Consider the following 21,205-nt stretch of genomic DNA (forward strand, 5'->3'; position numbering starts at 1 on the left):
CCTTGTTAGTTGGACATTTACATCCTTTGGTGATAGAAAGGTGTTAGTAGCAGTCTCCTGTAGAGGTGGTGCTGTTGGCTGGACCCTTACACCCTCTAGTGATAGAAAGGTGTTAGTAGCAGTCTCCTGTTGTAACTTTTCCCCTGATGGCTTTTTCTGCTCTAAACTTTCTTCCTCTGTCTGACTAACTTGAGAGACCTTCTCTTTTACTTGAATCTTTTCCTCTAACTTGAGAGACCTTCTCTTTTACTTGAATCAATGTCTTCATAAGTTTTTTAATGGTATTTTATCATGATTTTATTTACATTTCCCCAATAGCTACTGATGTTTATTTTCCATCCTCTGATGAAGTGTCCATGTCTTTTGCTGCCAAATCTTTTTCCTTGACTCATGCATTACTCAGAAGTGTATTGTTTAACTTCTGTATGTTTGGAGGTTTTAATCTTATCCTTCTGTTACTGATTTCTAATTTAATCCCATTACGGCCAAAGAACATATAATGTATTATTATCAATTCTTTACATTTTTAAGATTTGCTTTATGATCCAAGATATGATCTATCTTGAAGAATGTTCCACATACACTTGAAAAAATTTAGGATTCTAATATTGTTAGGCAAATTGTACTGTAAAAGTCAGTTATATCCAGTCACATGATGGTGTGTGTTAGTTCTTCCATTTACTTGCTGATTTTTTCATCCATTAGTTTTATCAATTACTGAGAAGGATGTTGAAGTCTTCAACTAACATTGGGTTAATCTGTTTCTACTTTCATTTCTGTCATTTTTGTTTCATGTATCTTGAAGCTGTTATTAGTACATAACCTTCATACAGGGTATGGAGGGATAATTTGTCACTCAGTTTTTTGTTTTTGTTTTTTGGTGGTGCTGGGAATTGAACCCAGGGCCTTGTGCATGCAAAGCAAGCACTCTACCAACTGAGCTATATCCCCAACCCGTTAGTTTTTATATATGTATATTTTTTCTTAGTTGTAGATGGATATAATACCTTTATTTTTCTTTTTATGTGGTGCTGAGGATAGAACCCAGTGCCCCACACATGCTAGGCAAGCACTCCACCACTGAGCCACAACACCAACTCCAGCCCCAGTTTTGATATAGACGTTACCTGTGGATTTATATTTTGTTCTCTTAGTTGTTCTCCTATTTGGTTTGTTTGCTCTGTTTGATGGGGGAACAGGAAGATTCCCAAAAAGTAAAATTTCTCAGAATTTTTCCACTTTGCTTTTATAACTCCACTGAAAAAAAATCATTCATTCTAATATGACCCAACCCTCTTTTGGTAAATCTAGTGGTCAGTTACTATTCTGCTAACAATATTTGACAGTTGACTTGCCAACCTTACCAGTCTTTCTCAGTTACCTTTTAAATACCATCTGGGGCTGGGCAAGGTGGTGCATCACTACAATCCCAGTGACATGGGAGGATGAGGACTGCAAATTCAAAGCCAGCCTAAGCAAGAACCTAAGCAACTTAGTGAAATCCTGTCTCAAAATAAAAAATATTTTAAAAGGGGCTAGAGATGTGGCTCAGTGTTAAGTGCCCGTGGGAACTTAAAAAAAAAATTTACGGTGACCAACTACCTTGGTTTGCCTCAGTCTATTCTGGTTTTAGCACTGAAAAGTCTTGAGTCCAAAAAACTCCACTCTTGGGCAAATAAGGTTGTTGGTCAACCCAATGTACCACCCTCCTTTTCTGACCTCTAACTGGAAGCAGGCTTCACAGCATAGTCCTTGGCCCCTTTCTCCTCTCAGTATTTCATTTACTTACCAAATTACTCATCAGTCCAACTGCTTTATAAACTATATGCCAATGAATCCCAGCTCCAATCTCTGCACCATACTGGAGGCTCACATATTGAACTGCCATTGATCCTACTGGCTCAACATTTTTTTAAAATATTTATTTTTTTTTAGTTGTACTTGGGCACAATACCTTTATTTTATTTATTTATTTTAATGGTGCTGAGGATTGAACCCAGGGCCTCACACGTGGTAGGCAAGTGTTCCACCTCTGAGCCACAACCCCAGCCCTCAACATTTTTAAAATATCCTTATCTAATCATTTTCCAATCTAATCTAAAATATCCTTAATCTAATCATTTTCCAATATTTCTTCTGTTAATAAATAGGTATTGGCAAACTTTTCTCTTTTTTTTAATGGTGCTGGGGATCAAACCTGGGGCCTTATATGTACTAGGCAAGCACTCTACCACCGAGCTACATACCCAGCCTGGTAAATTTTTGTTAAAGGGCCAATAGTAAATAGGAAATATTTTAGGTTTGCAAACCATATAGGCTCCATTGCAACTACACAATTTGGCCACTGTTGCCCAAAAGCACCCACAGACAATATTTTTAAAATTTATTTATTATTCTAATTTGTTACATATGACTGAGCACAATGCATTTCAAGTCATAGTACACATATAGAGCACAATTTTTCATGTCTCTAGTTGTACACAAAGTAGAATCACACCATTCATGTCTTCATATGGGTACTTGAAGTAATGATGTCCATCTCGTTCCACTGTCTTTTCTACCCCCTTGCCTCTTCTTTCCCCTCCCTCCCCTTTACCCTATCTAAAGTTCCTCCATTACTCCCATGCTCCCCCTGCCATCCCCATTAAGGATCAACATCCTCATATCAGAGAAAACATTCGACATTTGTTTTATTGGGATTGGCTTACTTCACTTATCATAATAATCTCCAACTCCATCCATTTACCTGCAAATGCCATGATTTTATTCTCTTGTTGCTGAGTAATATTTCTTTATATATAAAATATATATTCCACAGCTTCTTTATCCATTCATCTACTGAAGGGCATCTAGGTTGGTTCCACAATTTAGTTATTGTGAAATGTGCTGCTATGTGGCTGTGTTACTATAGTATGCAAAAGTCCTTTGGATATAAACCAAGGAGTGGAATAGCTGGGAGAAATGGTGGTTCCATTTCAAGTTTTCCAAGGAATCTCCATACTGCTTTTCATATTGATTGAACCAATCTGCAGTCCCCCCAGCAATGTATGAGTGTGCCTTTCTCCCAACATCCTCGTCAACACTTATTGTTTGTATTCTTAATAACTGCCATTCTGATTGGAGTGAGATGAATTCTTATTTGCATTTCTCTAATTGCTAGAGATGTTAAACATTTTTTCATATATTTGTTGATTAATTATATATCCTCTTCTGTGAAGTCTCTGTTCAGGTCCTTGGCCCATATTTATTGATGGGTTTTTTTTTGTGTGTGTGTGTGTGTTAATTTTTTGAGTTCTTTATATATCCTAGAAATTAGTGCTCTATCTGATGTGCACATGGAAAAAATTTGCTCCCATTCTGTAGGCTCTCTATTCACCTCACTGATTGTTTCTTTTGCTGAAAAGATGCTTTTTAGTTTAAATCCATCCCCCATTTATTTATTCTTGATTTTATTTCTTGCACTATAGGAGTCTTATTAAGGAAGTCTGGGCCTAATCCAACATAATGGAGATTTGGGCCTACTTTTTCTTCTAGTAGGCGCAGGGGTCTCTGGTTTAATTCCTAGGTCCTATTCTGCTGCAGGCTGCCCGGCCGGGCCGCGTGGGCTCTCCCGAGCTCCGCTCCTGCCGCTGCTGTCGCCGAGCATGCCTGCTGCCTTCCTGCTGGGCGCCTTCCTGCTGGGATGTCAGTGCACGCCGGCTTGCAATCTTGCAAACCGGTTGGGCACAAAAACACAAGCCAGTCAAACTGAAACAAAGTTTTATTTTGTGAGAGGCCGTGTGCGTCCCCTAACAAGCTGGTCCACACACATGTGTTCTACCTGAGCCGGGGGGGCCCCACTTCCCCCGGAACACCCTCCTACCATCCTTTCTCAACCAATGGGAACTCTCCCATTACAAGAGTGACATGAGTAACCTGAGTCCCGTAACGGGCCCAGGTAAACAGCAGGAGTCCAATTACCATATGAATGTAACTTAACATAATCATAATCTCAATGGCTGGCTGGCAGTCACTAAACCCAAAGGTGCCTGTATCAATATTTTTGCTGTGGCTCCTAGCACTATTCCAATTTGAGTTGAGTTTTGTGCATGATGAGAGATACGGGCTTAATTTCATTTTGTTGCATATGGATTTCCAGTTTTTCCAGCACCATTTGTTGAAGAGGCTATCCTTTCTTCAATATATGTTTATGGCACCTTTGTCTAATGAGATAACTGTATTTATGTGGGTTTGTCTCTGTATCCTCTATTCTTTACCATTGGTCTACAAGACTGTTTTGGTGCCAATACCATACGTTTTTGTTATTACTATTGTTCTACAGTATAGTTTAAGGTCTGGAACTATACTGGATATATATGTGTGTATATACATATATATGTGCACAAAAAAAACACTCCTGTAATTTTTATTACAAAATATTTCAAACAAGTGTTTTTTGTGCACATATATATGTATACACACATATATATATATCATGATGCCACCTGCTTCACTTTTCTTGCTAATTACTTTAGCTATTCTGGGTCTCTTATTTTTCCAGATGATTTCATGATTTCCTTTTTGATTTCTATGAGGAATATCATTGGGATTATTATTGGAATCACATTAACTCTGTATAATGCTTTTGGTAGTATGGTCATTTTGACAATACTAATTCTGCCTTTCCAACAATAAGGGAGATCTTTCTATCATCTAAGATCTTGTTTAATTTCATTCTTTAGCATTCTGTAGTTTTCATTGTAGAGTTCTTTTACCTCTTTCGTTAAGTTGATTCCCAAGTGTTTTATTATATTTGAGGCTATTGTAAATGGGGTAGTTTTCCTAGTTTCTCTTTCAGAGGATTTGTCTCTGATGCCACAGGCAATATTTAAGTGAGAGTTTAGCTATGTTCCTAAAAACTTCATTTACAAAAACAGATGACTGGCCCACAGGCCATACAGTTTGCTGACCCAGGTCTAAACTATCATTATGTGTAAATTATTAACACAGCATCCTAACTGGCCAACCTATTTCTATATTAGTTTCACTAATGGTCTGAAAGTTGTTTAGTTTTGTTTTTATGGTGCTGGGGGTTGCCTCACATAAACGGGGCAAGAAAGTATTTCTTATCACAAAATATTTCAAACAAGAGTGTTTTTGTGCACATATATATGTATACACACACACACACACACATATATATATATATATATATATATATATATATATGATATGAAGAATAACAAAATGAACAGCATGCTTCCACACACCCTTGAATGGGCCTCTGAGGAAGATGCCTCAGTAAACACCATTGAGGTTCTGCCTCCCTGACCAGCTGATTCTTTTTTTTTTTTTCAGCTGATTCTTAAATGCACTGCCTGCCTACCTGTTCAGAAACCTTACTTACCTGGGTGCCATCCTCCCATAATGTCCCTTGAGACCATCATGATTCTTTCCCTTGCTCCAACAGGGAAATCACATCAGGCTTAGGAGTACAGAGTCCTGTTTATAAGAAAAAAGATATATTCCTGCTTATTTCTGAATTCAAACCTAGTCCTTAGTCCTCGAGGAAACAGCAACTACAGAAAAGACAAGAAGAAATATGAAGGTCTGAAGTATGGAGAAGATAAAGGGATCTCAATGGGCAGCCTGCCTGTTTCCTTATCTCCAAAGCATAAAACAATTCCCTAGGAAGGCATACACCCACCCGGACAATTGAAAGACACACCCAAAATCCATAAGTTATTTAGGAATTGATATCCTTATCAAGTAAGACTAGGTTGGTGGAGTTGTGTATCATTGCATTTCTACATAAATCCCTCTAACCAGGGACGAGGCATTCATACTTTTCCTGAGAAAAGTCTACAGTCTCAGGTCCCTGAATATTACCAATTCCTGAATTGACAAACCCATATAATACTGGTGAGATTCAAACAAATGTTTTTAATATGAAAAAGATGGAGAAGAACACTGAGGGATGGAGAAGATATACTGAACAAATGGGAAACAGCAGAGTAGACCGCAGAGGTAGAGAAAGTAAAATGAACATGACTAGAACAAAGTACCTCCATGCTCATGAATTATCTTGTAGCTAAAGACAATTCTCCTTCACACAATGGGACATTCTCCTATTCCATGGCTAGGGCTAGGCATGAATAAAACATATTTATTTGTTATTTCCCCAAATAAATTAAAAGGGTAGAAAGACACACAGCAAGTTCTAGTATGGCAAATTACTTTTTTTTTTCTTTTAACAATCATCCATGACTTTCCACTTTTTTTTTTTAGAGAAAGAGAGAATTTTTTATTTATTTTTTTAGTTTTCAGTGGGCACAACATCTTTTTTATTTTTATATGGTGCTGAGGATCGAACCTAGCGCCCTGTGCATGCCAGGCGAGCGCACTACCGCTTGAGCCACGTCCCCAGCCCACTTTCCACTTTTATTATAAAAATTTCAAACATACAGCAAAGCTGAAAGAATTTTACAGTGGATATATCCAATATACAAACCATTATTTATCAAACATTTAATATTTATGTGTTCTTTTCTTCCCTTTTTTCCATTAAAGGAAGACATAATCTTTCAAAAAAAATCTACAAAAATAAAAACAACACTTCTATTGCACATAAGAGGAGGTTGGCATAATTAAAATATATACTAAATACTAAGGATCTTCATTATTAGACAAAATCATAGGCAGTTTTCTTTACAAAGCAAGTTCTTGAAAACTGTATTTCATCTTAGGAATGCAAAACATAACTATTCCATTATTTTGGATATTTTGAACAAGAGCTCTGAGTTCCTTTACAACTTTAGGAGTCTACAGTGCTCAAAAACTTATGTATCTGGATAATCTTCTTGAAAGGTCAAAATATAGAAACCTAATAATATCCTCTTAAAGATATAAAGACAAAAGCAACAAAATGATGAGTATAAAACTGTCTTTAGAGGTTATTTATTTATTTATTTTTGGTACCAGGGATTGAATTCAGGGGCACACAACCATTAAGCCACATCCCCAACCCTTTTTTGTATTTTATTTAGACACAGGGTCTCACCGAGTTGCTTAGTGCCTTGCTAAATTGCTAAGGCTGGCTTTGAACTCTCAATCCTGGTTCAGCCTCCTGAGCCACTGAGTAGAGGATATTCTTTTAGGGGGATGGCAGGGCACAAAAGAAACTTTTCCAATGCTTATCATTTCAGTGCTACATACATAAACATTCCATTATTCTTTTATAGTATCAAATGCTTCATGCCAAGTACAAGCATGCCTGTAATCCCAGAGGCTTGGGAAGCTGAGACAGGAGAATCTCAAGTTCAAAGCCAGCCTCAATAAGTTAGGCACTAAGCAACTCAGTGAGACCCTGTCTCTAAATAAAAAAACAAAATAGGGCTGGGGATGTGGCTTAGTGGTTGAGTAACCCTGAGTTCAATCCCTGGTACAACAAAACAAAACAAAACAATAACAAAAACAAAAACCCTCCACCTCCATATGTTTCCTTAAAAAGGGAAATCAAAAATTAAGAAAAATAAACATGTTTGTGGAGAGTACTTACCCCAATCAACAATCATTAAATCATTACTAATTAATTAAACCCCAAGGCTAAACTGGGAGGCTCAACTGTTTTCCTGAAGGGAATGCATTTAGGCTGCATCATGAAGCACTGCACACACTGAAACACTGTCAAAGAGTGGGAAAATAGGGGGCAAGACCGTACTGCTGGGCACAATCATTCATTCCCTGACAGAATGAGAAGATCTGGGATGGTTTCAGAGGTAAGTTGAGCAAGGAAGTTTCTAGATAAAGAAAACAAATGTTCATGCAAATAAGGTGGGGGGAATCCCACTATATTTCAAGGAAGATATATCAGTTCACCTGGAGTATAGCTTTTAACACATACCTCAGAACCTGAATTATATTTCCCTAGATTCCTCTCCTGGAAAAGTACAGCATCCTCAAAAAGCAACTGTGGGGGAAAGAGGAAAATTTTAAAAGCTCCCAGAGATACCCAAATAATTCTACACTCTCCTTCCAATATCCTTACTATGTTGTCTACCCCTACTTTTCCTTCCTCCAACACACACACACACACACACACACACACACACACGGGAAAAAATCCCAGGTTTCCCTAAGTCTGTGGGAACTTAAGAAGAGCAAGATGGAATGGATTCTGAGCAGATTAGCTCCAATGCTGAGAGAGGCTCAGAAACCTTTGCAGGAGGAATTCAGGCAGATTGTTAACCTAATCTCAAAATGTTAATCTGGAATGCAGGTGGGTACAATAACATGACCCCATAGAATTCTCCCTTTGCAAGTATGCCAAGAGTTTCCTAAAGCAGCATTTCTCCAGCTACAACCTAAATTAAAAACAAAGACCTCAAGCTAGAATGCCTGTACACATCCAGAATCTATACACAGGCATCCAGATGCATGCACCAAGTTCAAGACATGAAATCTCTTGACTTCTCCAGTCTCTTATTTCAAACAATTAAATTAAGAAGGGATCACCTAATCCATAACCAAAGACTCCAAGGCTTTGAATATCTAGCTACACAACTAGAGAGGAAGACAAATACAAAGCTCCATGACAGATATGTAATGTGAAAGAAAAACTTTCTGTCTTAAAATATTGATATTTTCTCATTGTTAACATAGCAAGGCCTAGCCTGTCATGCCACTGATAAAATGAACATAGCCAAATTTCCTATCCATCAAGGACCATAGTGGATTACCATTGAAATAAAATTTCAATTTTGGTGTAGATTGGAGGAAACATATAAATAGGTAGATTGAGGATAAGAACTTTGAAGAAAAATAAAATAGGGCAAGGGGATAGGAACTGTGCACTTGTTGAGATGTTCACAGGGAAGGATTTTCCAGTTTAGTAACATGTGAGGAAAGCCTTGAAGGAAGCAAAAGATTAAGTCATGTAGATATCAGGAATGAGAAAATTCCATGCAAGGGAACCAGCTATCTCAAATGCAGAGAGGCAGAATTAAGAAAAAAAATGCTAAATGAGATCAGAGCAGTAACAGAGACAGACTACTGTGGAGATTGGTTTCCGTTCTGAGTGTGAAGGGAAGCCACAGAAAGTTTTAAGGAGTGACATAAACTAACTTATTTTGGAAGGATTAGGCTGGCTGCTGTATTAAGAAACTCCCCCACCCAGCCCCTGCAGTGCTGGGGACAGAACCCAGAACATCACACATGCCAGGTAAGCATTCTACACTGAGTCACACTCCCAACCCCTAAGAAGAAACTTTAGTGATGCAATGAAGGAACAAGGGGGATGAGTAAGGGGGCTATTGGAACAACATGTGAGAGATGACTGTGGCCTCGACATGGAGTAACTGAGCTTTTACACAAAGGCTTCCCACCTCCAAGTTCACCTTTCCAGCTTTCCCTTATTCACTTATGCACAGGCACATCACTTTTCTCCTCACTCTCTGGAGCTTCCCCCCACCCTTGCTCTTAGTAAGAAATTTTAGAATAGTTCATCAAAATCCTGCAAACAAGAAAATAAACCATAGGTAGTTACAGAGAGGAAAGATAAGGTGATCAAATAGAGCAGGTGGACAGCAAATACCAGAATTGTTAGGCAGGATTCAACATACTAAACTTCAAATGACAATTAATTAGATGCAATAATATATGATGTCTGTGAAAAAATACAGATAGAAAGAGTCTGGAAAGGCAGTAAGCCCAGGTTACCACAGGCTTTTAATTTTACTTTTCCTGTATTTACTGAAGACTATTTCCTACGATTTTTTGTTAGTATAATTCCTCTCAAGGTCTAGGAGAGTAATCGAGAGTCTAATACCACATCTCTGCAATTTAACATGAAAACAAAACACTCCTATTTTTAAAAGTACTTTGGACATTCACATTGCTAGATATTTGTTTCTGGCTCCTTCTTTGGATGAAGTTCCAATCTTGCATTCTCTATATTTTTAGTCCATGTTATATAATACTTTTTTAAGTTTCTTGTAGTTAATTATTATCATTTTTTGTTCCATCACCATTCATTTTAAACATAGATGTAACTTTCTATTACCCAAAAGAAGGGCTAAGTCACCTTGACTAGTTCTCCACTTCCTTCCAGTTCGTGAATATTAGAGATCCAGATTATAAGCTTTATACAATCACCTCCTGGTAACCAACTTGTTAAAGGACAGCATCTTGACTCCACCTACTGACCCCATCCACTTGGACCCCACCAAAGTCTCAGACCTTCCAACACCTGCACACATGGTGTTGAAAACAGACACAAAATTACACAGTTCCAACCACAGAGTCACCAGCTCAGCACATTCTCATGCACAATGCAACTCATTCAGGCAGTCACAATCACATACCCATTCTGGGTACCCAGAATCTTCACCACACAAAGTCCCAATCACACACCAGAAAGACATAGTAACAATCATAATCTCTCTTCTCTTTCTCCTCTCTTCAGCTCGCTCCGAACACGAAGGGACCCGAGCCAGACTCCTCAACCTAGGCTTTCCCTAGGTCCGGTCGCGTACAAACTGGCCAAGTTCACTGGATTCCAAACGCCGTTCAACAGCTGACAGCAGAGACAACGCTTCCGCCAAGCCTCGAAGAGGAGCCTGAAGCCCTGCCGTACCTGTCGTCGACTTGGGCGCCTCTGGGAAATGTAGTCCAGAGCCCTACCGCAGGCCTCCCTAGTCCTCTCAGGACGGAAGCTGGGCTTGCTCTCATTTACCGCGTCTCCGCACCAAACAAAACCGCGGGGCCCCGGCGCCAAGTGAATCAGAGCCGGAGCGCGCGCGCCCGCCCACCCGCGCGCACGGGAGCTCCTCGTCCCGCAGCGCGGTGACCGTCCAACGACCTCAGGACGACCAACACCGGCTCGCGGCGGAAGCAGCTCCGAGCCTCAGGGCCTCTGGGACTGGTAGTCCCCGGCCTCAGACACAGCCAGCGCCGCGGGAAGGAGAGTCGCGGGATCCCTCTGCGCCCGGAGCCTACTCTAGGGCTAGGTAACCTCACTGGCAGCGCCCGAAGAGACGTCCGGAGGTGCTGGCTCGCCCGCAGAATGCAGGAGGGGTCGAAAGCCGGCCCGACGGGTTTCTCTTCGTCAGTCCGTGAGTCCAGGCCTCGGTTTGCCCAGCGCCGAGGGTCAGGGTGAACTGAGACTTGACAGTCCCGTCCTGATAGGGTTGAGGAAGCGACTGCGCAGGATTCAAGGTTTTGGGTGTGTGTGTGTTGTGTGTGTTGTGTGTGTTGTGTGTGTGTACACATACGTACGTACAAGCGCACGCGCTCAGATGAGAAGCAGGGCAGGGTTGAGGAGAGTCCGAAGACGTTGATTGTGTGTGACTGGGTGTGAATGTGGGTCGTCTGTTTCTGACACCGGGATTGTATCTTTACATCAGATAAAAATCTACCTCAAGTTAGGCATTTGTATATTGATAATAAAAAGGAAAAAAATAACTGTTATCTGATAAAGTACATAAACTGACTTTTATGTTAAAATAGGCATATTTATTATGGATTAGAATGCAAAAGCAACATACCTTTTATTTTTTTTTTAAGAGAGAGAGAGGAGAGAGAGAGAGAGAGAGAATTTGCCGCGTCCCCTCGCCAGCAAAGGAAACACGACACAGGATTCTTCCTTCAGCAGTTTATTCAGGCCCTTGTTTAGACATGTCTTTTAGCTTGTTTCTCTCTCGAACACTACTCCCGTGTGCCCCAGCCTTAATAAAGCAGATAAAGCCCCAATGCACAACTGCCACATGGACTTTTCTCATAGGGTGCCAAGTCACAGCGTGCCAACTCATTCTGATAAGGAGTTGTTTGTCACAGACTACAGGGGAAACCAGCGCCATCTTGTAATGGCGGCCACAGTTCACAGAAACGGCTCACCACAGTTCCCCCTTTTTTGTTTTATTACGACAATACAGGCGAGAGTAGAGGTCCTATCCCACTGTGCAGAAGTGGCTGCATAGTATGGCCCAGCCTTAAGGAGGGCCCTTCCCCAAACCTGAGGCCATATTAGCCTACGCCTTTTTTCGTGGGGCGGGGCGTGGACGTCCAACCCACATGCAATAGGACATGCTCCCCTTGAGGTCCACTCAAGTGGATCACTCAAGTGCAGTGCCTTGCCTCGCATCCTGTATCGTGACGATGGTAGACGAAGGGGGACAGCTGAGGCTGTCTTCGTAGTGCAGACAAAATTAAGTTGGCAACACCCTAAGAGAAAGGCACGGACAATAGAGAGGGGGAGAAATTTGGTTGTGACATCTGCCATTGTTAGATAAAGGTCAAGATGTTCCCGTGGAGCACATATGTCATGGCCCTGTGAGCTGGCCACTTTGACATGCAGAACAAGGAATTGGGGGCTGGGCCCTGGGGGCCAGGGAAGGCCTGCTACCAGCAAGTCAACCTCTCTTGCTGTTGCATGTCAAGGGGAATCAAGTAGCCCCTGTCTTAGGTCGTCCACCGCCCCTGCACTGCTTACCCGTCTCTGGGGAGGCCCCATTCCCCTGGCTTAGGTTGCAGTGCAAACGTGGAAGTTGCCCGTCTCTGGGTACTACAAGATCAGCTCAGGTGTTGTGGCCAACAGGACATTATTATGGTAAATGTTTAACCGCCTCCATAAACAGGACCCATGACCATCACCATCAAATGGCAGATGTAGTTGGACTGTAAGATTAGCTAGCAAAGACCCTAGTGCAGAAAGGCAGGGAGGAGAGGTATGCACAAAGGAAAGATATGGTAGAAGTTCCAACACTAGAAGAATGACAAAAGAAAGACATGTCGATCCCAGTGCAATGTTATAATAACTTGGGGTGCAACGACCATGTCAAAGGTTTACTGTTTAAGATGCACAAGCCAGACTTGTGGCGAGTTGCCATTTTCTAAAGCAGCAAGAGCTTGTATGATCATAGCCTTATCCCGAGCATTGCGGGCCTTGAGACGACAGAGAAGCCACAAACAAAGAATCACACCAAAGCAACACATAGTGCCAAAAATGCCTACTCCCACCCACTCCTTAAAAAAGGAAAAGGCAGAAGATATCCAAGATATTCAAGTGGTGAATTGACTCAAGGTCACTGGATCGACACGGGTGTTGTTTAAGGCAGCTATCTGAGTTAGTTGAGACTGGATCATCTCTTCCGCTGTCATGGACCAATTTCCGGCCAAATAAGCACCGATGATGCGGGAAGCATTCCTGGAATTATTAAATCTGACAGAGGTTATGCACAAATGTTCCCGTTGGTCAACGCAACCCAAAAGCATCAGGTCAGACAATTCTTTTACCTGAGCCTGAAGTAAATCTATTCTTTGGTTGGCAGCTAAAATTCCTGACAAAATATGTTGATTAATTTTAGTTTGAGATTCGAGTATGTTGGAAGTTTGTTGAATAACCTGATTAATAGTGGCAGCAGTTTGGACCTGATTAAGAGCCTGTTTGCATTCAGCAAGCTGCTCCTTAATCTTCACTTTATCAGTTAAAAGAGCATCCTTTACCAATCTCCATAGAGAGAAAGTAGCAATCGGGACTCTATCTGGACCCTGGTCCCTCAACAACTTTTGGAGATCCTGCTTTACCAAATCCCAATCACTGTTATTAAGAAAGCCTCCTGTCAGAAACCAAGGACAAGCCTGGGCTTTAGCTTCAACGAATTTGGTTGCTGTCTTGGTTTTTATTTTTGTTTCTTGTTTGCTTAACAGTTCTTTAACTTCGTTGGCCAGATGAAGTTTCACTGTTGAGTTACCCATGGTACGTACCCTGTCTCTTTAAATTATCTTTGATCCAATCTTCCCCCTTCTCCCTTAGAAGGTGAGCCTTGTCCGCTTATCTCTGCTTTCCGAATCTCGGTAAGGACCTCCAGATGCCAAGTCCGGCTAACGGAAACCGAGTCCGGCGAGAGACGTCGAGGTTAAAAAATAACAAAAAAAAAATCACAGGACACCAAGGTTCTTCATCCAGGAGGAGGCATGTGTGCCTTTTTTTTTTTTTTTAATTTCTTTTTATACTTTGGAACAATTTTTGAAAACCTTAGAATCTATAAACAAATTATTATATTTTGATAAGAAATATCAATGAAAATAAAGTTAAAACCTTTAGATATTTTGGAGAAATAATTATAATAATTTATCATTTTATGAGTTTGAACAATAACCTTGAGAATTAGAAATTACTTGATTGTATTTTTACTTAAAAGCAAATTTATAGTAAACACATTTATCTCAAATATCTGTAACTGAAAAGGCAGAGGATCTGATAAATGTAAATATAAAACATAAATTATGGGTTTTCTGTTGAAGAAAAACAATTAGGCAAATATATATTAACTAATCAATTAGGCATGTGCTAATTAATTTATAGGTTAACAAATATAGGTTATCTAAATATCTAAAATATATATATATATTAAGAATAAGAACATAACTTATAATTGTATTAACTTTATGTAACCTCGTGGTCTTAAAATATTTGGATCCATTTAAATTTATTTTTAACTAGGAGTGCACTCTTCTATGTGACGTCACTTGATGTAACTGAAATAAGATCCTTGAGTATACATTTTTATTTTTATAGTTAGCAATGAAAATAAGGATTTTTTGGTCATCACAGGAACTTTGCCGGCTTGTTCCTGTGGCGAGCAAATGCATCCTCATAACCTTCAAAATTAAAAGTAAAATATAAAGAAGCATATTTGATATCTCCCATCAATAGAACATTATTTAGTAACACAACTATAGAGAAAAAGTCAGGTTATTTAACTTAGAACTAGCTTAAATTTAGGACTGTAACATAGAAACCTGTGGAATTAAATTTTGTCTGAAAAAGATATCTTTCATTAGCATTTACAGGTAGGCATTTTTTTTTTTTTTTTAAATATAGGCTCTGAGCAGCTCCGGTAGAAATCTGAAACACAGCAGTACAGGTTAGTGGCTGGAAAGCGGGACCAGAAGTCCTGTCTGAGTGACTGTGGAAGAACCAATCAGAAGCCCGAAAAGGTGTGGGAGGTGGGACCAGGAAGCTACTCTTCCGGCCAGGCACCCCATGGTTACCATGGTGATGCAAACAACATGGAGTCCGCTGCCCATTTTTGGGGCAAAAGTTCCCCAAGTTTTCCTAGCCGATTGCATTTTGTTTGATTTTGTCTGCATTTTCCCCCGCCTGGCCAAGATCTTACTGCGGTAGCAGCCTGTTCTGCAGGATGTACACGAGCTGCGGTTGCAGCTCGTGTACATCCTGCACTTCCTGGCGTTCCCCTGGGGAGTCTACAGATAGAAAGGGGTTGGTCCGTGGGAGGTGACGAAGTCGCCCACTCCCTGGGGCACCATTCCGTCCCTGGATTGCCCAGTAGACCTTGGGGCTGGCCCCTGTTCCTGTTTTGAGGGCAGTGGCCAGAACCTGTCCAGTAATATGAGCTCCATCAATATCCTTACAAGCTCGAATCATGTCATCAACACTCTTTGCTCTGGTAGATTTAATAGCATTTTGGCAATAGGAGTTTACATTTTTAAGAGCCAATTGCTTAATGACCAGCGTGGCTTGTTCCAAGTTAGGGAATATTTTCCCTGCCACCTGCATCAATCAGGCAATGAAGTCAGAATAAGGCTCAGAGGGTCCTTGAGCAATTTTTGAAATTTTTGTTTTAGCATTTGAAATAGGTAGAGCCTTCCAAGCCTAAATGGCTGCTGTAGCTATCTGAGCATAGACCCCAGGATTATAATTAATTTGTTGATTTATGATAGCATATTGTCCCAAGCCTGTTAACATTTCAAGGTTATGCCGTGGGAAGCCGGCGTCCTGATTGACTCGGGCTAGCTCGCGACACCTCTCTTGATTTTCACTTTTCCACAACAAAAAATCCCCTCCGGACAACACAGCCATGCAAAGCTGTTGCCAGTCACTAAGTGTCAGCTGATTGGCAGAGAAAGACTCAAAGAGAGTCAATGTAAAGGGGGCATGGGGTCTGTAATTAGTAACTGCCTCCTTTAGTTGCTTAATATCCTTAAAGGCTAGAGGAACATGCACTCTGGCCGGCTGTCCATCCAAGTTTTCAATTACTGGGAAGTTTGGGCCGTCTTAGGCTGCCACTGAACACCCCCCAGCCTTCTGGGGTTGTCCGTGTCCCAATCGGGGTTATAAGGAGGGAGCGTGACAGCATCGGGGCCGTAGGTGCTTTAAATCTTGACTTTTTCAATCGACCCTCCAGTTCCTCTATCTCCCTTTCCAGTTCTTCCTCCTGCCAGCTGTTACCATGGAGCCCAGTTAGTAACTCCCTTATCTTAGAAATGTAGTCAGCACTGTGAAGCCCAGCTCAAGGCCAGAGGCCTTGTTTACATATTTTTGTGAAAAACTAGTAAGGGAGTGTCCAGCGCCTGGAGTGCTGATTTTTTCAGACAGTAGCCAAATAAAACAGGGCAACATGAAAATAGGAAGTTTATCTACATTAAACTTTTTTGTAGAGATTCTTTTGCTGAAAGTCCTAAAATAAGCCATGGTGAATATTCTGAGAAGGTCAGTTAAGACTTTTCTGTGGGCCTGGTAGGGAGGGGGAAGATGAGAAGGAGGGGTTGAGAGCAGCTAGGGTGGATCCAATTCCTCAGAACTGTCCGAGCTACTTGTGTCCTTGGGAGTTTTTAACTCAGTCAAGTCCGGATAGAGCCTTCTCCTCTGTTTAACTGCAGACTCCCTTATCTGTTCACCACTCTTACTCCTAAGACTTTCTGCTACCTCGCTATGTGACCCCTCTGATTTTTCTTCATGCAATTGCTCAAGAACAGCCTGACCCTCGCTCACAGTTTTCTGGCATTTACCATCCATTATACACCCCCTCACTAATTTCCAAAGCGGAATGGTACTGCCCCTTAAAGTTCCTTGTTTGTAAGCGAAATCCAGATCTTTCCCTAACTTGTCCCAACTGGGAATCGTGAGACTCCCTGAAAAAGCAAACCAAGGAGCTACAGAGTCAGTCTCTTCTAAAAACCTCTGTAATGTGCTCCGCTTCACTTTAAGTCCCTTAGAACGCAGTAACCCGTCCAAGGCCAGCAAAATTGGGCTTGAGGAAGTAGCACCCATACTAAGTATAAAGAAAGTGAAACGCTCCAAGCAGTATAAAGAAAGTGAAAATACAAAACTCCGCTCTCTCCTTATTTACAGAGGAGCGTCTTATTTTATTATTTTCCCCCGCTCTCTCTTTATCTATTATTTATTATTTTTTTTCCCCCGCTCTCTCTTTATCTACAGAGGAGCATCTTATTTATTATTTTTTTTCCCCGCTCTCTCTTTATCTACAGAGGAGCTGCCCCGCTTTAATCTCGGATCCCACTTACCTGGGACTAACCGGTGCACCACCCTGACTGCTGAAGGTTCTGGATCCTGGGTTCGAGGAGGGTCCCCGTACGGGCCACCAACTGCCGTGTCCCCTCGCCAGCAAAGGAAACACGACACAGGATTCTTCCTTCAGCAGTTTATTCAGGCCTTTGTTTAGACATGTCTTTTAGCTTGTTTCTCTCTCGAACACTACTCCCGTGTGCCCCAGCCTTAATAAAGCAGATAAAGCCCCAATGCACAACTGCCACGTGGACTTTTCTCATAGGGTGCCAAGTCACAGCGTGCCAACTCATTCTGATAAGGAGTTGTTTGTCACAGACTACAGGGGAAACCAGCGCCATCTTGTAATGGCGGCCACGGTTCACAGAAACGGCTCACCACAAGAATTTTTAATATTTATTTTTTAGTTCTCGGCAGACACAACATCTTTGTTGGTATGTGGTGCTGAGGATCGAACCCGGGTCGCACGCATACCAGGCGAGCGCGCTACCGCTTGAGCCACATCCCCAGCCCGCAACATACCTTTTAAAGCAAGACATAAGACTTCAGAATGTCATGAGATGCTTGATTTTGTCTTTTTAAAGACCCCAAGTACAGGCACATAGTCTTCTCTGTATAGTCACTGAATTACTTAAATTATGTAGGTTTAAATATACCACCTTAGTGTTTTCTTTACCACTGAACTACATCTCCAGTCCTTTAGAGCTTTTATTTTGATACAGAGTCTTGCTAAGTTGCTTAGGGTCTGGCCAAGTTGCTGAGGTTGGTCTTGAACTTGCCATTCTCCTGCCTCAGCCTCCCTAGTAGCAGGGATTACAGGCCTGAGCCACCACTCTGAGCTTCACCTGTTCATGATTCTGAAATGTCCAAAGTATATTCATTTTGTATAATGTTCTTCATCTTGTATATTTCTTTTGTATAATGTTCTTCAACTTGGGTTTATACATTTTTAGGAGAAACATCACATAAGTGATGTTCTTTTTCCTCTCAGGAGACACATATCAATGTGTTCCATTACTAGTGATGTTAATATTTCTTAAAGTAAGGCTTCTGTGAGACTTCTCCACTATGGAGTTAATAAATGAGTATGTTAAGGTCATCAGTAAATAAATAAAGAGCCTGAGAAATGATGTTTGTAGACTCCCAGTCCTAGCATTACAGAGTTCTCACATAAAGTAAGTTCTAGAGGGACTGAAAGATGATAAATACATAACTGGCACCTGATCATCTTGGGAATTTCCTTTAACTATTTCTTTTCTTGGGTCATTGGTTTCTGTAGCTTTTTTCCCCTTTGTTTAGTTTTTTGGGGGGAGTGGGAGGGGACCATCCTGTAGCACCTTAAGATATGTTAATTTAGAAAGTCAGAAATTGACTCAATGTTAGAGCACTTGCCTAACTTGCATCAGGCCCTGGGTTCAACCCCTAACATCACAAAAAACAATCACAAAAGATAGGTTAATTTGAGGTAAAATTTGGGAACCTTTACAAGTCTGAAATGTCTGTATTCTAACTCTTTGGATGATTGTTTATCTAGATTTGGAATTTTAGGTTAGATAGAGTTTTCCATTAGAATTTTGAGAGAATTCTGTATTATTGTCTTCAAGCTTGCCATGACAATTTGATGGATATTTTGTTGTTCTTTCTCCCTGGAAGCATGTAGGATCATCGCTTCAGACCTATTTTTCTAAAATTTAATAGAGGTATGTTTTAGTGTGGGTTTTTTTAATCCTTTTTGTACAGGGTGCTCAGTGGATCCCTTTATTTTGAAGAATCATGAATTGTATTTCTCTTTAAATCTCATATTGTTCACTGAATTTTTCTCCCATTCACTTTTCTCCCCTTTTTTTCTGGAACTCCTTTCAGCTGGATGTTAACATTCCTCATTTTCTCTGCTAGTTTCCTCATTTTTTATCTTTTTTTTCTATATCTGCCTTTTTTTTAAAGCTAGGGTTTTACTAAATTGCCCTGGCTGTTCTCTAATTTGTGATCCACCTGCCTTAGCCTCCCAAGTAGCTTGTATATAGGCATGCACACCAAGACAGGCCTTAACTTTAAAGTAAGCCAGTTACAAGCATGTCCCTGTAGTCCCCGCTATTTAGGAGGCTGAGGTAGGAGGATGGCTTGAGCCCAGGAATTCAAAACCAACCTGGACAACATAGCTAGACTCTGTCTCCAAAAAATCTTTTTCTTAAATATGTATCTTATTTTTCATTTCCAGTAGCAGTTTTTATCATATCTGCTGCTTCCTTGTTATAATATTTATGTGCTATTGTTGAGTGTTTTGTTTTGGTTTAATGTGTGTTCCTAACATTATATCCATTTCTTTAGAGGTTTTCATCTGCCTTTCACATTATAGTTTCCCCTAAATATCTGTTGATTAGTAGCAGTATGTTTATTAATTATGTACTAAAAAGGTGATTATAATCTATCTATATATATAATAGCTCTCTATATATAAAAACATATGACATGTAGATATTATGTTGAGATACATATATAGTTAGGGTTTTTATAGTGAACCATGTGAGCCAGCTTATCAGCCAGACTCAAAATAAATTTTTTTTAAAAAACAGGATAGGGGGCCTGGGGATGTGGCTCAAGCGGTAACGCGCTCGCCTGGCATGCACGGGGCACTGGGTTCGATCCTCAGCACCACATAAAATAAAATAAAGATGTTGTGTCCACTGAAAACTGAAAAATAAATAGTAAAAAAATTTTTAAAAAATGGGAATGCAGCTCAGTGGTACACTGCTACCTACCATGTGTGAGGCCCTTGGTTTAATCTCCAATACCATGAAAGAATAAAGTAATTAGAATAAATTAAATCTTTTTTTACAGCACTCAAAGGTATATACTAGTCAAATGTTATTATTCTATGCAAAGTTCCTCTGTAAATTTCCTTCTCAAAATTAGGGGAGAGTGGTGTTAGCACTTGGGACTTCTTTCATTTTGGTAGATTTGTTTGAACTGAAGCTAAAGATTTTACCCTGCCAATGAAACTTTATTAATAATATAATAGTGGAAAAATTTAATAGATGATGATTATAGTAATAATTTTCACATATTTACTATATGCTAAACTGATTAAACAAATTTCACTTATTACCTTTTTAATGATTATTCTGAGTACCCTGTTTTAGAAGAAATTTTGGAAGTTAAAAAGCAGAGAGGCAACTGAAAGACTTATAGGTCAAGATGGATCTATCTCCAAGAAAATACTGACCAAAGAAAAAGGTAGTGAATATGAGTAAATTAGAAAGATTTACTCTAAAATTCACATACTGTTTCTACAAGTCTTGTATCAATGTGACTTACTTGGAAAGAGAAATATTACAGAATTAATATATTATGAAGGAAGCTGTGCTATGAATATAAGTAGATTTATAGCTCATCCTATTTATAATAGCCCTGTTAAATGAAATTCATATAAAAAAGAATTCAGAATTAAATCTCATCAAATACCTGAGAATGCACAGTGGAGAGAAAGCCTATGAACTTTGTCAGTTGTCGAATACCTGTTTTACAGCAGAGGAACCCTACATCTAAAGAATATTGAAAAAAACCTTCATCCAGTTATTCAAACTAATTGAGCATAAGAAAATTCTAGCTGTGGAGAAATCCAATGAATGTAACAGATTTGGAAAATTATTTTACCAAAAGCAAAACTTCATGGAACTTGAGTAAATTTAAACCTTATGATTGTGAAAAAGCTTTCATTCAGGTGTCAGACTTCCCAAGACACCAGAAAATTCATATTGGAAAGATATATTGTGCATGTAAGAAATGTGGGAAAGCCTTTAGTCACAAATCAAATAGCATTAACCATGAAAAAACCCATGTAGGGCAAAAACTCTTTTGAGTGTAATAAATGTAGAAAAGCTTTCAACCAGAAGCTGAAAT

General features: G+C 40.1%; 1 non-coding gene across 1 annotated transcript; it reads right to left on the bottom strand.

The window, feature by feature from the left end:
• Positions 1-878: 878 nt before the first annotated feature.
• Trnaa-ugc (transfer RNA alanine (anticodon UGC)) lies at positions 879-951 on the bottom strand. The gene has a single exon. It is a non-coding gene; the product is annotated as a tRNA-Ala (tRNA).
• Between the last annotated feature and the right edge of the window lie 20,254 nt (positions 952-21,205).

The sequence above is a fragment of the Urocitellus parryii genome, chromosome 15 (assembly GCF_045843805.1).
Source record: "Urocitellus parryii isolate mUroPar1 chromosome 15, mUroPar1.hap1, whole genome shotgun sequence".
NCBI lineage: Eukaryota > Metazoa > Chordata > Mammalia > Rodentia > Sciuridae > Urocitellus > Urocitellus parryii.